This window comes from Poecile atricapillus, chromosome 7 (assembly GCF_030490865.1).
Source record: "Poecile atricapillus isolate bPoeAtr1 chromosome 7, bPoeAtr1.hap1, whole genome shotgun sequence".
In the NCBI taxonomy this organism is placed as follows: domain Eukaryota; kingdom Metazoa; phylum Chordata; class Aves; order Passeriformes; family Paridae; genus Poecile; species Poecile atricapillus.
In genome coordinates, this window is record NC_081255.1 from 12796229 (window position 1) to 12820725 (window position 24497).

Consider the following 24497-nt stretch of genomic DNA (forward strand, 5'->3'; position numbering starts at 1 on the left):
ATTCTATTAGTAAGCTCCTAAGTCATGTGTTTTCTTCTTTGTTTGCAGCTGAGTTATAAAAAATTAACTGTCAAAAGGATGTCTTTTTTATGTTTTTATGTTTAAAGTTATGCTATGTTTGTTTAGCAAATGGCAGTATGATAGAATAAGATGCTAATGTATTTAAAGTGAAATATTTAAAATGTTCACTTTTTTGTATTTGTATTTAATATAGAGAATAAATTAAGTAAACAAAGTATTTGTGGTCAGTGACCTGTAGCTGCCTCTAGAATGAAGGTGTGTGGAAATGAATATATGAATATAGCTATGGTGATCTTAGAGGTGTTTTCCAGGGTAAATAATTCTATGTTTCTAAATGATGCAAAATTTGTAGGATACTTGCAATACTTGTGGGTAGTTAGGAGTGTTCCTAGTGTTCACAGAAGTCAAAGCATTTAAGAAACAAATTTTTTGACTGTTTATGTTTTTGCAGAATTTAATTTTGTTCTTGCTTCTGAAGAAAAATAAGGTTACTGACTTGGATTTATGAGCCTCTGGTTTCCCCATTTGATTCTTTTAATTTGATCCCTGTCTAGAATGGTTGTAAGTGTCATGCCTTCCCAGAGTTCTCAGTTGGAAAAAAAGGCATCAGTATTACCTAGTTTGGTTTACTGATATTGGATTGAGTAATTAATGTTGCTTAAAATGCATTTCAGTAGTAATTTTCAATTTCCCTCATGCTTGTGGGGCTGCTTGTGTGTCTTCCCCGTGATGTTTAGGTATAGTCAGCAGGAAGTTACTGACACATGAGCATGGTAAGAGTTGCTGTCCCCAGGTTCCTGCTGTGCCCAGGGCACTGATCCCCACTTCAGTGCCTGTACCAGATGTTACTGTTGCCGTTGTCAGTTGACAGGCAGCTGGGATGTGATGACAACAGGGAACACAACTGGCTTGGATGGTAACACAGCCTTGTCCAAAACAACTTCTACCAAAGAAATGGCTGTGAAGCTGTGGTCTCCATACTAACATCCTGAGCCCAAGAGTTTTACTTTGTCAAACCATGCTCTCATTCCTATGCAAGCTCCTAGCAGCAGCATTATACTTAATTGGAAAGCCTTAACTTTTTTCCTTATTATAATATTAGTAAAGTTGGCAGAGAACTTCAGATCTGGCTGTTGCAGTATTGACAGTCTTTTCCCTTGATACCCCTTCCAGTACCCTTTCCTATTATTCCATATGTCATAGTTTCTACAAGTCTTACAAATTTAAATGAGTATCCTGTTTTAGAGCATGGAATAATTTTTCTTTTTCAGTTATGTAGAACAGAAAGTTTTCATTTGTAATTAACACATATGTTCCTCTAGTAGACCAGATTGTGTTAAACCCATGTAAAATATAATTTTGAGTAATTTAATAGAACATAGTATAGTTGTCATTCCCTTTGCTAGCCTGTTTTCCCCAGGAATAGTGGAAAGATGTTGGCTTTGTTAGTGGATATTTCTTGTTACCTTCTCAGATGTACTGTACTTTCTCTAGCTGAAAAGGGGCGAGTTATAATTCAAAATGGAACTATGGAAAGAGATTTGAGTATGGAATGTTTTAATTTTACATGTGTATTATAATATGTAGCTGTGGACAACAGACTTGGAATTCCTTGGATTGGATGTTTGCACAGTGACGTCTGTGGGGATTGATTGTTGACTTAGCTCACATGCGACTAGTGAAGCAGGCATTTTGGTCTTCTCTCTCTTAGGTGGAACTTTTCTCGGAAGCACCTTACATATTTAAGTCTGAAAACTCTAGCAAATGGATGTGCTGCTTTCTGCTGGGGTCAGGATAGATGGCATTTTGCTTGTCAGTCATGACTGACTAGACTGCATTAGTATCTAATTTGAGAGGCTGCAAATGCTGTGTTGTGTGTTTCTCTGTACATGTACATGCATAGGTGTATGTATGTATACAAATCAGTTTGCCCTGGTGGAATGGGGTAGGAAAGAGGCACTTGTGAAACTAATCCATGGCAGCAAAGGCTTCTATTAAGCCTCCCCTGTGTGGTCTAATTAATTCTTTTACTCTTTCTCATGTTTGGTTTGTTCCCATCTCCTATTTAATTTCTGGTGAAACCAAAAGCTAGGTTATTCAGTGGTATCTCAATTTCTGTTCTCCATGAACATTATTTCAAGATATTAAAACTTAATTCTATGTTTATTTTAGTTAACTCTGCGTTTGATAGGATCAGCCTGTTTTAATTTTGGTAGGGGAGCAAAAGACCCAAACAGCATGTTATTTCTCCTCTGGTTTAAATATATCTGGTCTCAGCTCTGCTCTGCTAGACTTCAAACAGTGCAGAAATAGTCTAGAGCTTGGAATTAAAAGTGTTGAACCAAGAACCACACTATTTTTCTCCTGGAAACTATACTTCTGTACAAAAGGAATTATCTGATGCTTAAAAAGTTTATGGAAGCTAAGTTGTAATAAAATTTGTAAAGATATTTATGTCAGTTGGCAAGTTCCAATTGCATTATAAAAAAGAAATCTGTCTTCAGCAGGCATCCCCATGTGGAAATGTGAGATTTTGACCTGTTATAGAAATCAGAAATAGTAAAGAATTCAGCATGGTTTGATAATGATGCAATAGTTTTCTAATGCTTTCAGCTATAATATGCATAGATCACTGTTCAAGTCAAACTTAACTTTGTTTTTCTATGCTGAAATTTTTTTTAAATTTTGTATTTCCTTCGTAACCTAAACTGACTTAAACCTTCAAATGTCAGATACATACAAGAGGTAGGCAATTTGGATTTTTCCATGGTTTTTTTTCTCATATAAGCATTGGATCTCTTTGTTTTAAAAACATACATATCTGTTCTTACAGGATAAGTCAGAGGAGACTTTTATACAAATTTCTACATTATGACAAGAATTTTATATTAACTGAATAATTTATTTTCCATGCCAAATGATTTTATAAGAATTCTGTTATTTAATCAGGCTGGTCACTTGTTATTCATATGGTCTCTTTCAATTTGCTTCAAGTGCAGGGAAGAATAAACAGATTCAGAGAGGAATTAAGAAATGTCTTCCTTCCCTCAAGTCCCTGCAATGCACTTCTGCCATGTGGGGGAAGGAATAAAAAATCAGCATTTCAGTTCACTTTGCAGAGAAACTGCAGTTGCATAACTAACCCAGTACTGGACTTCTGTCCCTAATGTGACAGGGCCAAAACTATGTGAATTTCTAACTTGAGGAGTTATAATGTCAAGCCTTGAATACTTGTTTAAAACCAGTGTTGTTAGGGGGTGTAGAGATACAGTAATGCTACAGACTTCTACCAAATTTGCACCAAATCCAAAAACCTATTTGCCTAAGCTTATTATTGTATATTGATAGAACATCTCAGCTGACTAGAAAAAATAGTTATTAACTTGCAAGGCATTTGAAGATATTTAGTTCTTAAATAAAATTTAGTGACTAGAAAAGGCTTAGTGAATACCCTGCATATAAGTACTATAACCAAGAAAATATGATATATAAATATTTTTTTATTTTTAGTGTGGGAAAGTATAAAAGCCATGCTAAGCCTAATATGATCAAAAAGCATAACTTTTGTTAAAAGTTGAACTCTCTGTTCAGAATAATAGTGTTGCAAGAAAGTCAACCAGCTGAGCAGCTACTTTAAACTTATACCCATATATAATTACTATCATTAATCAGGTAACACCTAAATCCTTTATAAAATTCTACAATTTTCAGCCAAGATGGACAGGGAAAGAGGGGTTCCTGCAAAATCCCAGCAATAAATCCACAATAGCTGGTAGGAATAAAAATTGCCACTTTCCTAATTCAGAGACATTATTTGTGTGTATGGGGTTTAAATAAAAAGTAGTGTGCTGTCATGTAAGTTGTATATCCATTTAGCTGCAAATTGCCTTCTTCCTTGAGATGTCTATTGTGAGGAAGTCTGGCAGTAATTTCTCTGTAGCAGTTTGTGAATCTGGGCTATAACTGAGATATAATTAGGTGTGCCTGTATTAGCTAGTTAGTAGTCATCAGGAGTGCATGTTTGAGGCAAACACTTGTATTTCTTCCAGTTACTGCTCTCATGGTTTGTAGTATGGGCCATCTCAGGCAGCATAAATGCAGTTTTTTTGAGCACATAACCTGGAAGTTAGGCTCTGGGATCACACTTGCCAAGGGGTACTCATTTTCCAGGACTGGAGCAGAGCTGACTGAAGTGAATTCCCTGAGGAGGCAGCAGAGGTGAGTGGCCTTAGCACCAGTTTTGCTTTTCTGTTGTGCAGAACTGATTGCGGCATTAATCACAGGCAACGAAACTCCTGTGGAAGGCAGGAAGACTGGGGCATTGATAGTGCTAGGTGTGTATATACCCGCAGCCAGAAACTGTCTCTCCTTCTGGATGAGATAACAGACAATAAGTAGTTAACTCATCCTGCAATCCAGACTTTTGGTCTCCCTGGCAGACTGCATTCATTGGAAATGACAGTGCCTTTCATCAGCGGTGTGTTTCTCCCTGAGGAAGGGCTGCAGCAGCTCACCCAGTTACTTGCAGCTACATGCTGCAATCTCTGCACTTCCAGACTGTACAGCTCCTTTAACTCTGGTTTGGAAAGCAGTACAATGTGTACTAAGCACTTCACAGAACAAAGAATTAAGACGTGGTTTCTGCCCTGAAGAATTTTTTTTTTCTGGTTTTAGGCGTGATGCAACAAGTTTCATTCCGTGTTATTGTAAATTAGTTATTAGATGAAGACACATAAAAAGAATTTGCAGTTACTTGACTTGAGCCCATAGATACCATAATTTGTTAGTTAAAGCACCAGATTCTAACTGCCTTGTGATATATAATCATCTTTGATAGTTGTATGTTTCACATAAGATTAAAATAATAAGCAAATATAGTGGTGAAGAAGAACCTGATTTTAGTGAGTCTGATGTGATGTGTAGAACCAGTCTGCTGTGGGTTTGGGCTGGGAAAATGTAATCTTTAGAGGTTCCATATTTTTTGTTCCATTTCTAGTCTCATCTCTTCACATGCATTCCTCATAAGGTTCTCATTTGTTTGAAAATAGGGATCCAGTATTTTTTCTGGATTTACAGTGTTAAATATCCCATTTCAGTCAGAACTGCACTAACACCTGTTTGGCACAGTAATGTTGTAGCAGGCTCCCTCACACATAGGGTGCCAGTTAATGCCTGGGCCACACCACAGTTCATGCCTCTCCACAGAGCTCATTCTGCACTTACCATTTTAACTGAGAACTTAATGTCCTATTAGTTTATTTTCAAGCAATTTTTGTTGACTCATAGCCTGGGTATTTTGTTTTGCTTGCTGCTTCTATTTAATTATGTTTTTCTTGTATGTAGAAAATGCTTTTTTTCTGTGTCATGTAAATAGAAGCAGTGGGATGTTTTCTGCAGTTTGTTTGTCTAGAATTTAGTGAGTGCAAAGCATGCAGGTTATCAGTGTGAGTTATAGTAGGGTTTATATATCTGTATCAGAAATTTGTGGAAGACTAAGATAACCACAAAGGCCTCTGCAATATCCTTTGGGTTTTCATGGAATGCTGTCTGCTCAGCTTGTGCACCAAGTGTGACAACTAATGTGGAAGGCAGCAAAGCTACTGACACCAAAGCTGTGTCTATAAAGAATACGAAAGAGGGATGATTTCCTGGACCTTTACAGCAACTCTAATGCTAAAAACCCTAAGGCTTTCTATGATTTCTCTAGCTTTAATTTTAGTTGTTGGTTTTTGAGGGTTTTTTTAATCCACTTAATTTCAGAACAAAGTATCTATGTATAGTGTTTTGGTCTTATGGTTCCAGCACCCTAGCTGTCATTTCAAACTTGTATTACTAAGAATTCTTGCCTAGAAGGTAACTAAATCTGGTTGTTCTTTTAACAATTCTTTTAGGGTTGATTTTAGTTGTGTAGAGCTATTGAATAAACTCAGAACCACCATAAAATCCCTGATGGATACAGATGTTTACAGAGCTGCCCTTACACTGGCCTTTGCCAGTTGAACATGGTAGGAAATATTTAGAAATAGCAGCACATTTTCTCATGCTTAGTGTAATGTAAAATTGTAGTAACTACATTTAATCTTTTACTAAAATGAGGAGAGAATATTGCAATGTGTCTGCCAAGCGAGATACATGATCTTCTAAATCAAACTCCTGCTTTTGGAATAATGACAGGAAATTAAATGAAGCACAAGAGAAGGTGGTATGTCCTAAAGTCAAGTCTCATGCTTCTCATGAGAAAATAATGCAATGCATTATTATTGTCTGTTATCTATCTTTTTCACTTCCTTGCAAAATAGTTGGTGTTCTTCTGCCTTGAACAAACTAAAGTTTTGAATCAAAGACCTTCTGATTGTGCTCTTAGTTATTATTCCATCTTGTGGTGCTTTTAACCTGCGGGAGAGGGAGAGATAGAGAAGAAGGGGTGATGGTGGTGATTTAATTTAAAAAACCCAAAACAACCACCTGAGAACAGACCAAAATCCACTCCTGAAGCACAAAAAGAAAACCAGTTGAAAGGAAGAAAAAATTATGAAAGAAATATCTCATTAATTAATCCCGTAAAGAATGTGAGATACCATATATAAAATGCTTGCTAAAAGGGTCAGGAAGTATTTTCATTAACCTTGAAAAAAGGACTATTTTGTTAAACACAGTTTAAGAACATTTTTCTTCCTATTTCAATAGCACTGTTATGTAGTGTGATTCAGCTTTTGGCTGTTGGTTTGCTGCTGTGAACTTTCTTTGTATCTTTAAATATGTGAAAAGGTTTATTTAAATAAATGTTTAGGAATGGTCTTACTTCTACTGCGTTTAGTATATTTTGGAGCACACTAATTGAGCTATTAGGAAAAGATGTGTCTGTATCTTGTTTTACAGACTACCTAGAAGGAATTTCTTAGTTTGTTTGAATCATGATAAGGAAGAGAAATCTTTCTTAATACCCTTGTACTGGCTAGCACAAAGCTAAAAATCTTACATGGTTGTAGCAGGCAGTTGAAGAGCACTGCTTTCTTCCTATTATGGAAAATAGTGAGCAGCTTTTAGCAGGAGGTGTGGGTCTGTCATGTAAACATAAGGAGAGCTTCACTACCAGCTCTGTGTAGTACATACACACAGCAACAAGGGGACAAAACCACACTGACTGTTGAAGGAATACAGTTTGTACTCCCCAAAATGCAGCAGCTGCTCCAGTCTAGTACAAAAGAACATTTTGAATCTGCATTTGTTAATCTGCACACATAATCCTGGCAATCTGCCTGCCTTTATCAGCAGAGAACACACTCTGTCATCACAGTAGATGTATCATAACAAAATCTTTGTTCTTACAAACTCTTTGGAATTTAACATTATGAGATTTTTTTTTTTCCTGAGATTGAATGAGTAATATATCTTAAGGTCTCCATAGTATATCTATTCTTCTTGTGTGACAATTAGGGAAATGCTGTAAATAGCAATGTATGTCTATTGTTTATAGGAACTGGTAGGTTTATATGAGCTAGTAAAAAATTATAATACCTTGCAGACCTGCATCTCCTAATCAGCCAAAGCAAAATCCAGTAAAATTTGTCCTATGTAAATAAAACAAGCTTTACATTAAAAGATGATCTGATAACTAGGATTTAGGAAACTGACTGTCTAGCATAAATGTAGATATGTTCAGTTTTCTGATCTTCATTTCATTCAAAGTTTGAACTCATGACCTCAGAAGGTCACGAAGAAGGATGTCTCCCAGTACATTTTTTTGCCTTCCCAAACCATGAATCTAAGACCAGTGGAAAAATTAGTGAAGTGTATGTTAGCAATCCTGCAGCTATATGATTTTAGAATAATGGAAAAAGTTATCTTTAGCATAATTTATATAATCATCTAGCAGTAGCCAGAGATCCAAATCAGTCAGCTGTCAAGACTGATGACATCCCTCTGAAGCTGAAATGGCAAGAGCTTTTATAAGATCTTTTATAAGATCTAAGCTGGGTGTTTGGAATACAATTTAGAAGACGCAGCAGTTGGTATTTATGACATAAATATATACAATATGAAGTGTGTATTAAAATTCTTTTAACTGGTTTCATAAAGGAGTGGCCAGTTGAAAATATTATGGCCTTTAAAAGAAGAAAATTACAAGAAAAACAGAGAATATGTAGATATAGGGTAAGCATGTAATGGGTCATCAGATTAATTTTACATGATGCAATTATTAAATGTATATAGCGTATAACATGAAATCTCATTATAGAGTAACATGTTTCTTAAATAAGAAACCAATGTATCTGTTCCATTATTAAAGGATACTCATATATTGAAGTAAGTTGCAGTATGTGGTATTTAGGCAACAAAACTACTGCAGTAGGTGCCAATTAAGTGCTGTTGAAAGATAGATGGCATTTTCTCCATGTTTGTCAACAGCATTTATTCAAAGGTGTAGTTACAGAAGTTGTACCACCTCACCCTCTTTTTACTGATGCTGGCCTGCAAATGATAAATTCAATTCTGGGGTAAAGGGTCTTTATTTTGCTATATCAGCTGTAAGAAGAGCCCTACCATCAGAAGGAAATCTGAGGAAAAGGAGACTTTCTAAAATCTATTATGTAGTATCAATTCCTTAATTTCTGCTGTGCCTGTGTGAACATGAGCAGTTTCTCTTCCTTTTAGTAGCAGCTCTTTTATGTGTGGTGTCTCTCAGGTGCTCCGTTTCCCAAACCTTTTCTTCATTCCAAATGCCATCCATTTGGTGGCTGTCTTTCTTGACAGGTTGTGCTGGAAACTGGGCCCAGGATTCCATCTGAACTTGTCAAGGCTTGTAGGGCACACGGCTTGTGGGGTGTTTTTGTGAGCGAGAGCCTACAGGTGACCTGTGTGTGTGTGAGCTGCCTCTCCTGCAGTGACATTTATTGCATGCTCCTGTTCAGGTGGTGACAATCTCTAACCTCAGATTGTGCCTGCTGACCAATGATTTACTTGTGTTCACTACTCTGGTGCAAAAGGTTAATACAGACTTTTTTTCTGACTCTGTTTGCTGTCATATTAAGATTAATTTGGAACCAATTATACCATATACTGCTGAAACAGGCTTTGGTGGAAGATAGTCTACACTTGATTTCCCTTTTTAAGGGTACTCTGTGAGGTAATAAACATTTGTAAAAGCTTCCTAGTCTATTACACAGAAAGAATTGCGTAAATCCGACTGGTATGTTTCTGGTACGTTATTTTGCCAAGACACTTTGAAGCATGGACTGAAAAAAAAAAAAAGGTTAGAGTGAATTACAGGACTCTGCCAGGTTACATCCTAATACAAACAAGGGAAATAATGAAATGGACAAAAGGTTGATGGAAAGAAAATTCACTTTGTAATTATGAACATTTTGCTTTTTTGTTTGTTTCTTTTCCTTACCCCTGTTCTTAACTTCCCTGCTCCCAGAAGCAAAACCAAACCATCTAATGGTTCATAGAAATTCATGGTAAAGACAGGTGTGTCTATGTGAGGTTAAAAATAATGTTGTGACTGCCTATAGAGAGATTACAAATTAATGTAGTTCAGTATATCATTTTTTCAGGGAAGTCTCATAACTTCTGTGTTGATAAATTCTTTATGGTAAAATTTATCTTATAAGGTAAATGCCTGCAAAGAATGAACGTACTCCAGCTCCTGCTTTTAGCTGCTCTTAGCAACAGGAAGAAATAGAAAGAGCACTTAACTAATGTAGCTGGGAAATAAAATAGCATGGTAATACTGAAGTTGATAAAGAAATATGTATACATGCTACCAAAGAACTTCTGGGGAGGAGCAAATCCTGATTCAAAAAATGTGATGCATATGTGAATATGTGCATATGAAAGTTATTATTTTTCTGGGTCAAAGCTTTGGGGGGAAAAAACCCAGTCCTCCTTAAGTACTATGTACTTTCAACAACAGCAGCAAAAATACTCATATACCTTTAAGCACCGAGTTTCTTTTCTCTGGTTTTCCCAGAGCATTGGGAAACTGAGAACTCATGTAACAGGCTACATGTGCCTTGGTATTACTGGCTTGTACTGCTTATGGGGCAAGGAGAAGGATGATACAGCTTTGCTTGCTCTAACAAGATCTAATGTCCTAATGACTTAACACAGTTAAGCTCTTATCATATCTATGGCTCTAGTGTCAATTATTTTAGGTTCCTTTTCTTAAACAACTTCAAACTTACCTTTATTACAGAAGGCAGTACCTTTCTCATTATTGTAGCTTGCCTTTTTTCACCTAAGGTGGGACCTTCCATTTCTGAGAGACTTATTTTGCTTCTTACCCCACCAAATTTAGAGGAGGAGCTGATTACTCCTGTAATTCATAATTTTCCCACAAATTCTGCCTTCTCTTTAAACCTGATTAGTGATGAGTTTTCCTTTCAGGCCACTGGTAAAAATAGTAAGAGATGGTGAGCTGATTACTCATTCATGTGGTGTTTCTTGAAAAATTCACCAATTCAGTACTGATTCTATGCTCAGGGCTGCACTATAAATCAGTTTAATGTATCCATTATTGGATATGCATTAAGAAGTCTCTATTCAGAATGTATTAGTATCAAATTAGATAGAGCCTTACACTTAAAATGTCTTGCACTTTTCACTTATACGTGAATTTAGAAATTGGCTTACGTTCTGTTATTTTATGTTTAAATTGGCATGTGTTTGTTTATCATACGTAAATCAAGCTTCTTCTTGACTCTAAAATTATTTTACATGAGATCAGAAGAAGGATTTGAGACATTAAAATTATTTGTATTGTCTGTTGACTCTCCAAAAAAAAATCCCTTGTTCTGTGTCTTCTAATCTTTTGGAATGTCCCCAGTGTTCTTAGACTTATTTGAAGAATTGGTCAATGTGTACAGATTACTCCTCTTTAATCTTTTTGTAGTTTTAAAAACATGGTTTTTTCTTTTCCTGTTTGCTGCAGACTGAGATGAAGATTTAGGTTAAGCATGAAATTGGCAGACTTGCAGATAATCCAAAGACTATCAAAAATTAATTTATTTTCTAGAAGACTGAATTAGAGCTCTCTTTTTAAAAAGGGAAATACACAATTAGTGTCAGCTTGCAGGTCGGTATGTTAACTCCTAACAGAATTGAGATACTGGTCTCTGTAGGCCAGTATTTCCCACCCTTAAACACAATAAATGTCCTCAGCATCAAAGAAAAGAGCTACAAGCTGGCTTTTTAAGTCTGAAACCTTGGACAGCAGCACAAAAGCCTGTCAGCACATAGGTGGTTTGAATAGGTGCTGTGTTTAATGGTATAACTGCATGTCTCTCCTGCCACTTGCATCACTTTTTCCCTGTATGAAGAAGTTCTTGGTTAATATTTACTTTTAGCTAATGTAAGCTGCCATCTTCATGACTAAATTAAGTATAAATAAGGCAAGACTGCTTTCATATTATTCTAAAATATGTTCTCTTTTGACCATATTGTCACTTCTGTTGTCTTGTCCAAATCGTAGTCTTCTCAGTGGTGGGTTGTGTTTTTTTCCTGGCAGTTATTTTATCTGGAAAAACACCTACCATTCTTCCAGTACAACCACTGACTAATTTTTCCTTTTAGTTTTCCTGATGGCATACACTGCTGATTTTGCAGCCTTTGCATTGCTTCTGTACCTTTTCAAAATCTTCTTTGAAAAGAATTTAAAATATGATCTGAATTTGCAAGTTTAATCCTCATCCAATGGCATTTTGGTTTTGGTTTTTTTTCTGCTTAGGGATGGCCTGTATCTCTCTTCTGCTGGTTATTTATTTTACAAATTCTTTCTTGTACAAATTCTTACAAGCATATTGGACATAGCTTCTGGACGAGAGGAGAGTGAGCCAAATTCATGCCTTTGCCAAAGGGAAGGCTGAAGTGCAGACCAAACAGCTATTGACTCTGATGAGCTTCCTTCCTGAGCCAGCACATACTGAGAATAGTTCAAGGAGGCCTTCAGGATGTAGGTCTGAGAAAAAATGTGAGAGATTAGAGGGTTTAGGAGGGAACTGGATCTTCAAGGGGATTTATAGTGATGACTGGGTGAGAGAAGCAAAGTTTCTCCGGAGACTGGAGCTCACAGTTTATCAATTCACAATGCATCTCTGATACAGAGCAACTTCTTCCCACTTTGCACCTTCTTGTTACCAAAAGATAATCCCAGCAAATGATTGGAGGTGTTTCCCCAAAGTGCTTCTGTTATTCTGTCAAAAGGACATCATCAATCTGTGACAATCGCAATAGAGCAGAGACTTCCAGATCTGTGTGTAGGCGTGATGTTATAAAGCCTTAATTGCTGGGAATATCTTCTTCCAGAATGGGGATAAGTTTTTTTCTTCTCCCACCATAAACTCCCACCACTCCTCCTCTGCTTCTTGCAATAGCATCAGTATACATGGTGCTTTACAGATTAAAATAATACACTGTTAATTTGTTGGCAACTAGACATTCCATTATCTCCTACGTTTTTGTCATAATTTCTGGGAGCAAAATACGGGGTTGATACTGGAGCAGGAAAATACTGAAGTATGGGTATAATAATTGAAATTTTAATTGAACTTTTTGTATTATTTAACTTCTGTACTTGCTGCTGTGAAAAAGCATGTTACAGTAGGCTTGTATTTACAGAAACTGTTTTTGCACTCTTTTTACATCTTTCAGATGCCTTTTTAGAGGATACAATTAATTGCATTTGCATAAGCAGTTTGAACATGATTATATATTGAAAGCTTTATGAGGTTCTGAGGAGAAATTGGAAAGCTTGGTAGGCCATTTGTTTTTCCCTGTTGTGAATGTCAGTATGCAGTACATAGTGCTTAAGGTAGGGCTCCTTACTATTTCAGTGAAATGTTTATTAAATTAATCAAATGCAGGATAAAATGTGGAGGCTGGGTGAGAAGAGTATAAAATCAGGTCTATATATGTATCTATGAATTATTTATATGAGATAATTGTTTGTCTTTATCTCACCAAGCAGCATGTTATCGTAAGTAGATAGCATTATATTTGCAAATACGAGTGAATTCAGTACCAGACAGTACATTCCTTATCAGTAATTAGAAGAGAATTTAAATTGTTTCATCCAGTGTCTTGTTGAAATACCAGGATGTAAGAGCAAGTTTTAATGTTGGATCAGGGCAACAGAGGAATGAAAAGGTATATATTCATATAATATATATTTATAAAATATAAAGAGCTGAACAGGACTTGTTAAGCAAATGGCTAGTGTTTGCAGTGGTTGATTTTTCTATAAAACTGATCTGTTTAAAAATCCAATCTTTTAATACCTATATTAGTATCTGTAGAAACAAAACTGAGGATATTATTTATATATTTAACTGTGCATGAAAAAGTTTTAAAAAATTACTGTCATTGCCAAATACTGGGAAGCTAGGAAAAGCCAAAGTGGCATTTTTATTTGCAGTCTTGGAACTATGGCAAAAGCATTACATTAGTCTCTAAATGTGACAGCCTGTCTTGTTCATATCTCAAATGGATAATGCTGTTTGAATGACTGATTCATTCTCATTAAGGTGTGCTGCAAACATCATTTGCTATGTGTGTTCAAAGCCACTCTGGGATCTCGTTCCTATGGATATATCGGTGTATATGTAAACAAACGTGAGAGTTACTGAGCCAGATCTACAAGTAGGGAAATAAGACATTTAGACTGTAGAGTTAAGATGAAGACAGCACTCAAAATAACTTTTATAGTCAGTCATTGATAAAGCTCGCATTGTGAAAAGAATCAGTAGTTTATGTAAAGAGAATCCCAGTATGGTCAGTTAGGGATTAATTCAAAAGTTGCTGCAAAGGTCATGTTAATCAATGACAGAAGTATTTTAAAGAGTATCCAAGTAAAAGATTTGGAGAATCACTATTACCATGCCTTTATTCTGCACCATTTCACAGCTGTAGCTTTCTGGTAGATCAGTGTGGGCCGCTGTGGCATGGCTCTGGGTGTCTGAACAGCCCCCCAGCTTCCCAGGCTCCGTGCTCTGGCCGGCCTGTCCCAGCACACGGCCCACTTTGCTGCTCGTGCCTGGTGAGGGATGGACTGGCAGCACATTTCCTCGCAGGTGACTGCACATCCTGGGATGGCATGAGGAAGCCACAGGCTATAATGAAAGGAAAGGTGTGAGGGATGTTCACGTTCCCCTTGTCTGTAGTAGCTGCTCTGGTTGAACCTCTCTGCTTGTTCTTTGGACGTGCAAAACTGATTTTGTTTTGTCTTGGTTTTTCTTCAGTAAGGGCAACTAGTATTAAACATTTGCTTTGCTTTGGATTTGATAATGCCTTTTGAACTACCCAAATGATGCAGCAAGTGTTGCACCATGTACTCTTTGATGGCTAGTATTTGTTTTGCATCCAAGTGCAATGAGGATGAATGGGAAGAGTTCCAGACACAACTGAAAGCATGAGTACTAACGTGAATATTCTTATCAGTTTATCCTAATAATTTTTTGTATTTGTCCCTTTCCTTTGCATGAACATATAAAATTGTCTTTCTGAAATGAAAGTATATTTAAAGTGAGGATTACAGGTGCATGTGTGATTGTTCTCCATCAATAACTGTAAGATCATGAACTAGTTCTTCACTCCTGAGATATCCCAGGTCTGGCTGGGATAATCTTGTCATGGGGTAATAAAATAATGCACTAAATCAATATATACACTATAGCTGCATTATATATACAGAGTACACATTATTTACTGGAAGCTAAAATACCACAGAGCCCTCTGTTCAGGGAGAAACCATGTGTACATTCTCCTGTAGGCTTGGCATTCCTCTAGCCTGGGTTCATTCTTGGGCATTTATAGTACCTCTTGCCTTGCTTGATGTGTGTCTAATATGTATCCAACACAGAATTTGAAATAAACATCAGAATTCAGAAGTAATACATCTTAAAATAGCAACTGTTTTGTGTCTAAGTATGAATAATTAACATTTCTAAGCAAACCCTAAATTAGCTAAACTATGTTTTAAAATATTGACAAGTTTTCATGTCTGCATGATAAAATTCTGCACAATCTTTCATATCTATAATGTGTACTGTAAGAATTTTCATTGGCAAAATTGCTTACTGATTTGGGCTTGTCATATGTCTAGATGATAAGGTGCATACTGAAATATATCCTGCCTGTTAACTGTGACCAGTATGTGTCCTGTGATATTTCTTCTTCAGTGAAGAGATCAGTTCAGAGAACTGCTTACCAGTTTTTCTGATAGTGCCCATTCCATTTTATTATATCACAGTATTGATTTTTTTCTTTTTCAAATACTACAGATTGACTTGCCTATGCAGACAGCCAGCTTTTTATGTTTGATAAAATTTTCCTTTGGGTATTTTAGGTAACATAAGTTACAGATACTGCCTGCAATTCTGAAATAACACACTTGAAGCCAATGATTTTAAATTGATTGCTGAAACATCCCATAATGTGTCTCACATGTAGTTCAGCCAAGTTTCTCAGTAATCGTCCTTTCCCATTTACGGATTATGGGATTTCAGAGTTTGGATGCTTGAAAAGAAAGAACAGATGTCAGGCAATTTCTAATTTTAATGAGAAGGAGGTTTGGAAAAAACCCAAACAAACCACAGACATGAAACACAGAGCAAAATAAGGCATTCAGAAATTAAGAAAAAAATGGAAAACAACAATTTCTGCATTTCTTTGCTTTACTTGGTCCACTCAGAAAAAACATCAATTAAGTCCTTGCAGCAGTACCTCTTCGGGGATTTTGGACTGGCTTGATGTCATTCCTCAATACTTATACCAGCTTCTTATCCACTTCATAAAAAAACCAAAACAACTGTTTTCAGTTTCTCCAAATGTTCAACAGTCAAACTGCCAAGCAGAAATTTTTGTTCTGTGTTTTTATGCTTTTGCCCTATGAAACAATGCTGAGAATCAATGAAACTGCCTGAATCTTGCACAGGGCCTGCACTGATCCTTGTGTGGCACTATGGGTTCTGCTGATGGGACTTCATGCTTACAGCTGGTGGTCTCTGAATCCATTGTTTAAGGACAGCTATAAAATACTTTGCAGCTCTTTTCTTCCATTCTTCTTGCCTCTTCTTTCCAATTAACAAGGTGAGGTTCATGCATGGGGGTCACTGCTTTTCCAAAGGAAATATTTCATCATGTGGAGGGCTTGTGTGGTTTCTGGACAGCATGAAATGGTATATCTTATGCTTGTAGCACGAGGTTTCAAATAATACTGTTGGTATTTATTGGTATTCTTATAAGCAAAGATAATACAATCTAGTTATTGCCATCTTAAGTAAATATTTGGAAAATAAAAGGATGAGGTTAGCAGTTTTCCCATTTTTGCCTTGTAATTTTCTCTTCAGCTGGTTTCTTCATTTTGTTTCGTTTATCACCATGCTCTTTTACTCAGCTTGCCTTATTTGGGGAGAATAGGGGGAGGGATATTTTGCCTAAGAAAATGGTTGTTTACTACAATGTGAATAAGTTACTGATGCAGCTGACTTCACTGTTTCAAGAACTACTAATTGTGTAACACCTCCTGGAATAATAGCATTATAGACCAAAAATGCATGAGGAATGAGAACATGATTGTGTGGTTTATTGTTTTAATCTTTAAAAAGACTTAGGAACTGGCAGTTATTTCATTACCAAAGAGAGGTGGAGGAAGGAGACTTTCCAATTCATTTCAATGCCCTGAAAAGTGCTGTTTCACAAACAGATACTTGTGAAGGATGAGAATGTGCACTGTTTTACCTTGTTTGCCTGTTAACTAAGAAGTAGCCTGTAGTTCAGTGATCTCCTGTTCTATCTTAATTCTTTGTGTAAAACATTTTAATATTTTCTGTGCATAGGTTGCAAGCTAATTTCCCATTTCATTTTTCAAAAGAAAGTTATGTTGATGAAATTGTACCTCGTGAAGATAGTATCATATCAGTAACTACTTTTCATGTCTTTACCAAAATAAATTTCAAGAAAAGCTTTAGTTATTATGTCATTGACCTTCCCATTTTTGTGAAACACTGGTAGAAAGACAATCTACTGCCTTATTAGTACATGGCTTGAATTCCAGATTTTTTTTTAAAGTAGAATGATAGTTGGCAACTGCACTCCTTGTAGGTATCTTGTCCTCATCACAACCCTTTTCTGGGTACCAGTCTGCTCCTGTTGGTCTGCAGCAGTTCCTGATGCAGACAGAGCCTGGGTATGACCCTGTGCTTAGCAAAAGCTTATGGTGATGGAGACTACTGCCAGATGTCCTGCAAAAATCTGCTGCCGTAGATACAGTGAACATCCTCGTGTCCAAGCAATCTATTAAAAAGGATTATTGGTACAGCGTGATCTTTAGGAGGGCATGCAGATTGCTCTTTCTTAAGAATAAAGTGAATTTCTTAGTACAGTTGCTTTGGACAATGAAAAAATAGATCTTAAAATTTACAGTAGAGCAAGTGTTTTACACCTGTGTGTGCATATGTAAGAGTCTTTCTCTGAAGAACTCATACTCCACTTCAGTGGCTCAAGATGTGTCCTGAAGTTTGGTGTTTACTTCAGATCAACCAAACGAGTGGAAATACTTTCGAATATGTTCATTGAAACAACCATGAAGTACCTTTCCCACTTCTGCTATAACATCACTGTGGGCCATATCCTTGTTTAGTAGCAACTGTTGAGGCTGGCCTGTCCTAATCCTTTAATAAGTAGATGAAAAAATATTGGTCAGGTGTCTGATTTAGTAATGCTATTAGTCAGCAGCTTGTCACTTGCAAGGTTTTGCTACATTAACAGCCAGAGAGAAACAGATTTATTGTGATCAGTGTAATTTTGTGTGTGTTTTAATTATTTAACACTGCTGACAGAGTTCATTTAAAGTAGCAGACTAGGAAATTTCTTTTTACCTTGGCTATTATCTAGCAGAAAATTTTTGTCTGGGTCAATTTCCCTGTTGTGTCTTACTATGCTATGTTATGGTCTATAAATGTGTTATTCCTAAAAACCTTTGAAGAAAAGGACAAATAACTCCTATTCTTAATGTAATTGCCATTACAGTAATGAGTGTGATGACCTTATTTCTCTGCCCTTGTATGGTTAATAAAGAAACAGCAGGAAAATTATCAGGAGTCTGTTCATATGCAAATGCAGGAAGATTTCATATTAAGTTCTCATGTAAAAATTGAAACTGGTTTTCCTCTTTTTGAAGATAGCATGTTGAAATGAACATACATGTTTTGATTTCTTAAGCCAGTATTTTGCTAGATCAACAAAGAAAGCTAAGCCTAACAAAGATTCTCATGTTTCTTTCCTAAAAATAGATTTTTGTACATCTGTAATTTATCAAAAACCACAGAAGCTTTTCATAGGTTCTTCAGCAGCAGTTTTGTGAAATTACGGTGATATTTGATGTGTAATAGAATGAAGCCGTCCTTAGGTGTTGGATGTGTACATGTCAGAGGCATTAGCTTCAATACTACATTTTTTTGCTGTATCTAAGGTGCTGAATGATACACATTTCCTCCATACATTATTAAAATACAAATTTGGATGAAGAAGAATTGTAACTCTCAGAAACAAAGATAGTTTTTGCAACAAAACACGCCAAATATCTTTTTTATAACTAAAAGTTATTCTTAAAATAACTTCCTGGAGAATTTAAGTCTGTATTTCCAGTTTTATATTGTGACAAGTGTCTCACACAAGTTCCAGCTGGGAGGCACATTTCCTGAGGAAGCTGAGTAGAATGTAGGAGTTAAAAACATATCCTGGAAGGCCAGTCCAGGCCTGTGTGGAATTCAGTTGGAGATTTCCATTGATAATTTGGCCCTACTTGGATCCTCTTTTAGTTTGAGAAATGAGGGAAAGAACCACAGATAACTTCATCTCATCTCATGTAGAAAAGCAGTGTAGTTTACCTTTTTTACAAACAGAATGACATTGAGAGTTTGGTTTTTGAAAGAGATTAATTGAACAAACCAGTATATTGTACTATTCATCACTACAATTAAAGCATCATTAGTACTATATGCAGAAAAGCTCACTATTGCAATTCAGTTCATCAGAAACCAAAGCTGTAGATTTGTTAAATATTGAGAATTATGTGAAATAATCATGTTCTGTATTACTTTAGGTGATTTTTTTAGTAAATTATTATTATAATATCAAATTGGTTCCATGTCTTTTATCAAATGGGTATTTTTCATTCATTCAAGTCTTTAAACGTTCTAAGGATTGTGAGATAAAGGGTGTGAGTAACTAACTAGTTTTTTCCAAAAAAAAGATGCAAAACTGAAATACAGATAAGTCAGAAAGCATGTGGTATCAGTTACCTGGGCTAAAAAAGCTGCCATTCAGAACTGGCTGTCAATATTTAACTGTCAAACAGATGAACTAGAAGTGTGTGTTGTAAAGTTTCAGAAGTAGTTGCTCTCACCCCAGACTGTGCCGTGGCTCAGGGAGGCTTTGTCAGTGGGGCTTACAGCATGCTGAGACTCAGTGCCAGGCTTCATGTGCTGGAGAAGACATCCCTGTTTCCTGTTCCAGTCTCATCTCCAAGGACTAATACCTCAACCCTACACATTTCTTTTATTTTGGGATCTCTGCCTCTTTTTCTTATTGCTGAACTTCCCCTCGTATGTACTTCAATCACATCACCCAACCCTGAGTTCTTCACTGCAAATTCCATAGAAGTTGGGCTTGTCTGGCCACTGCTCCTGCTTGTCCATGGGGAAGTGGTAGTTCTCTAGCACTCCTGAGGCTGAGCTCCTTCAGCAGATGTTCTGAGGCAAATATACTTTGATTCTTCCTGGTGATAACTGCCTCTGCAGGTGTTAGCTGAGCTGCCAGAGAAGTGGTTTTAATGTCATTTCTATGCAGGTATGAGTGGGTCAGGAAGAGGGAACTACTTTTTTTTTAAATATGGATAAGATAAAGCCTTGTTTTTCTTTTTCCCACTCCTGTGTTCTTCAAAGAGCAGTGAAGCTTGCTGTGAAAAAAAGAAATTCAGGTGATATTACTGCTTGTTCTTGGCTTGAACCAACATAAGAGCAAGGAGAGAATGCACATAAGTAATTTTTGTAAGAGATTTTGGGTTGTTTTATCTGGACAGGATTTGACAGTATGTTCATTCAAAAAAATCCTGAATTATCTGCAAAAACAAAGTCCTCTGGGAAATTTGAGGCTTTTACTACTTGTTGAAATGTGTATGACTGTCTTACCAGTTATCCTGTGTTACTTTCTTACTTTTGTTTAAACTATCTAACTACCAGTATTTATCTCTGAAACTTGGAGTACTTTGCATGAAGACACTGAAATGTCTTTGTGGTTTTTACCATAAGGCATTTGATTCTCCCAGTAAATAAGAACAGGAAACTTGCAATTGGTAAGTATATTTAAAAAATTCGAAGTAGATCGTGTGAAACTAGTAAATAAGTTGAAATTCAGATAATGTGATGAACACCATTTTCTGGTTCTTGATTCCAGTGTGTATTGTGCAGGTATTTTGTTTAGTAGGTCAAAGTGTCACTTGGATATGTCATCCAGAAAATCTGGGAATCTCTGTTAGGTATTTAATTGACATTGAGGTAATAGATCAAACTATGAAATTCCCTAATGACCATAATGAGGAAACCTTAGGCCAGACTTATAAGTGCTATCAAAATGCTTAACACAGCCAATATCTGTATCTGAGAAATCCTTTTTATATAAACTAATTATGTTTCCTGTGTCAGATATGTATAGTCAGCCCAACAATGATGTCTTTAGATATATATATATATTCATATAATAGATTACTAAATTTAAGAAGTTAACCAAATAGAGAAGGCTGTAAAAATACTGAAAGCGAAAATCATTCCCTGTGCATTGCAGAACCTGTCTCAAGGTGCTTAATGTGACTCAGTAATGCCCGTTCTTGCTGAGTAAGCATCCTATCAGAGTCAAGCCCTTGTTCTTCATGGCAGTGTAGCAAGGAGGTAATTCAGCATGATCATTCCCTTGCAGGACAAGACTAACTAGACAGCTGGGCTTATTTTAGGATTGTGCTAAGCATAAGTGCTGTGTGAGGCTAGAGCAGAATTGCATCCAAAAATAATCAGAGCAGAACTGACTACTTCAGACTGCTCCCTTTTGTTGATTGAAATATTTTAGAACTTGTCTGCACTGTAGTATCAAAATTGTCTTCATTTTGTTGTAAAAATTATGATCAAATGAAGCAATAGCTTTGAAATTTTTAATAGAGTTATCACCTATTGGCTCTACTTATTAATTCTTTCCTCACCCCTGCAATATTCAAGCATTGGCCTGTATTTTCCCTGAGCTGGAATTTTGCAATTTTTAATTGAGACTTGGAGTTTAGATGATATTTCCTTATGATAGCAGATTTGTTTGAGACTTGGATTATCTAGAGGAAGGTCTTTGGGAAAGGGGCCTGGAGGCTTAAGCTAGGCAGCCTCCTCAAGCTTCTGTTCACAGGACCTGCTAGGAAGCCAGATGTACAGGTGTGGGTTAGAGTGGTATGGAAGGAGATCCTTACAGTGCTCTTGGCACACCTTTCCTGTATGTTTAAGCCCATATTCACCTACTATTACTCTCTTTCTTTTACCATGGATCTGAGCAACTCGTTTTACCTTTTTTCCTAAGGTATGTGTCCTACAGTGATTATTCCATCTATATTCTTAATAATCAGAGTAATTTTCATCAAGCCCTTGGAATTACTGGGTTTTTTTTACTGTGGTGTCAAAACACTACGGTAAAAAAAACACTACTGGATCCAAACCTCTGTCTTTAGAAGGCAGAAGCAGTTGGTTACATGCTAACTACTGATGCAAGGGAGATAGAAAAATGATCCCAGCTAAATGTAGAGAGCTGGTCTCTTGCGTTGTTTGCTCAAGTGCCTGATCCAGTTGAGGCAAAATCTTCAGTGAATCTAGCTAGAAATATATGTACTTGTTGTGCAATACGAGTTTCTGTTTACAAAAGCTAGTCTGTCAAAGATCAAATCTCTTCTCCAAAGCATAGTGAGTTAAGGGGACTTTTATTACAAGAAAATTCTCCAGGAAAGAAAGAATGAATTATTTTTTTCTACTTAGCAAGAGGGTAACAATTATATCTTCTGTTTCCTTTCTTCCTTTTCTTCAAGTACTGTAGTGGGAAATGGAGGAGTTCAAAAGAGAACTCCTGACCTGAGTATCATTTAATTGAATATAAGAAATACCTTAATAGCAGGTAGCAATGTAGGAGCTGTCTGTAATTTGTGGTATTTATCCATAAGTATCTATGGGTATGGTATCATATACACCTTTTGCTTAGTACACTTTTTAATGAAGTTGTTTTCAGTTCTTCAGTGGAGGTGAAGAAAGCTCTGTAATCAAATGTTAGGCAGACAGGAAAGCATTAGCAGCCATGCTCAGAATAATTTTTCTTCTGCAGTTGTGTAAGCTTCTTATTGAACTCTATTCAGCAGTAGAACAAAAAGCTGTGGAACCTACATTACAGGGCAGAAACTAACCAGTAATTACATGAGATTATTAAGATTAGTAAGTTAAAACTCTTGTGTTCTGTGCAGGCTGTAGCTGGGAAAGACAAGACCACATTTGTGTCTTAGAAAATGAAATATCTCTAAGAATCCAGCATTTTGTATTTTTTAATATATTGTTGCATTCTATTTAAGACTTTATTACTTTGCACCATTGTAGTGAAACAATCAATGAAAAAAGAAGGGTTTTTTGAATTGGCTTAAAACAAATTTCTGCATAACACTTATGGGGAAAGTGTATTATTTCCTGTGTTGTTGTCTGTTGCTGTGTTGATCTTGCCTTTTTAAAAAGATATTTCTCTAATGGTTTTGTATAATTTTATGTTGCCATTTGGGGTTTTTTAAATTATTCCTCTAAAATTATTTTTCTTTTTTGGAATTGTACATCTTTATTTATGCCTTGCTGCAATTCTGGATGTGGGAGGTATGTGACAGCATGAAATCCTGCCTGGGTTTTTTAGGCTGTGTATCTGAATGGTGCCACCTCAGAGCAAATACCAACATTTAATGTACTGTCTTCATTCCAGTCGTCAGCAGCTCCTGGGCACTTCCTTCAGGCATTGTGTCCAGGCTCGTCTGGAGAAAGATGTTGCTGAGCGGTTGATCCCAGTTTCTGCCCAGCTCAAAGTGGTTTCTGTTTATCCCTCAGATATGAAATGTTGCTTCCTTGCATAATTCACTTGTAACTGAGGATCTGACTGGCAAAAGTGAACTCTCTGCCTTGACTTTTTTTAATTGTACCTAAAATATGCTGTTCAGTGAGAGAGGCAAAAAAAACCAAATCAGAACTTTATTACTATCAAGAGAATTTCTTAAAACTTGTGATTTTTTAGAAAACTTCAGCAGTTATGCTGACAAAGCCTGTATTTGGAAGAGTAGGACACTATTTTTTAGTTTATTTTTAATGCAGTTTTTAGTTTACTCTTTGTTTTTGAGCACAGTGAATGAAGAGATTTAAAAGAATGCAACTTGTCTGCCCTTTCTAGAATAAGTGGAAGAAAACCAATAGGGCTGTATATGCAGTTAAATAGTTTTCTCATTCTTTTTGTAGCTCCTTTCAAAAAAACCTCAGCAAACAAACCGAACTAAACAAACAGCTATTTTAGATAAGTTACCCTATGTTTATTTGGTTGCTTGCAATTTTCTAGGGGAATTAATCCGTATATGCTACTAGTTTTAAATATTTTCATTCATAAAGAAACTATTTATAAAATCAAAAGTTTGATTTTTGCTAGCTAAAAGAAGTGGCAATTCATTGTTTCTCAGGACAATACTCATTAATCTTTTTATTATTTACTGGTTTTTAAAAGTGTTCTGAGTGTCCTGTCTGGATTATAAAGAAAATAATTTGAAGTAACTTTTGAGACTTGAAGATGCTTGTATTTGATTACTTGTATAAAATAAAGGTTGTGACATGAATCTAGCCAGTGTTGGTAAAAGTTTATTGCACTTAGTTTTGATAGTACAAGTTATTATCTAAGGTCATTCTTCCCTCTGTTTGTTTAAGTAGTTTGCACTTCATTAATGATTTGCTAGAAGCATTGAAAATGAGACCCATTTAATTAACTGTAAATAATTTACTTTTTCTAATGTATTTATAATGTATTGAGCATATTGGCAGTTCCAGCAACACTTCAGCAGCTTTCTCTTTCCACTGTCAATCCATTTCATAGGTGTTTTCCAGAGAAGCTGATGATCCAGCATAGGAGATGAAGGCTACTAAATTCCCTCAGGGGAGTTCAGTGGTGGTTTTTCTTGCAGGCTGGTCTCAGAGCTCAGGTGTAGTAGCCAGGGCACTACACATGGATCAACAGCTGGGCAGGAAGATGCTGCTTTCATACCTGTGGGAGCTTCCTTGGTTGTCAGACCTCACATGGAAGGCAGTGTCCTCCCTGCAAGCAGGGAGTGAAGGGTGGAAAGAATCCCCTTGCACAGCAGGCAGTGTGAATGGTTCTGGATCAGCCTGGAA

The 24497-nt window shown here is 36.4% G+C and overlaps 1 protein-coding gene across 4 annotated transcripts in view; it reads left to right on the plus strand.

Annotated features, from left to right (window-relative positions):
• The window catches only part of CAMSAP2 (calmodulin regulated spectrin associated protein family member 2), an 82022-nt gene that overhangs the window by 13695 nt on the left and 43830 nt on the right, over nt 1-24497 (plus strand). The window lies entirely within an intron of this gene.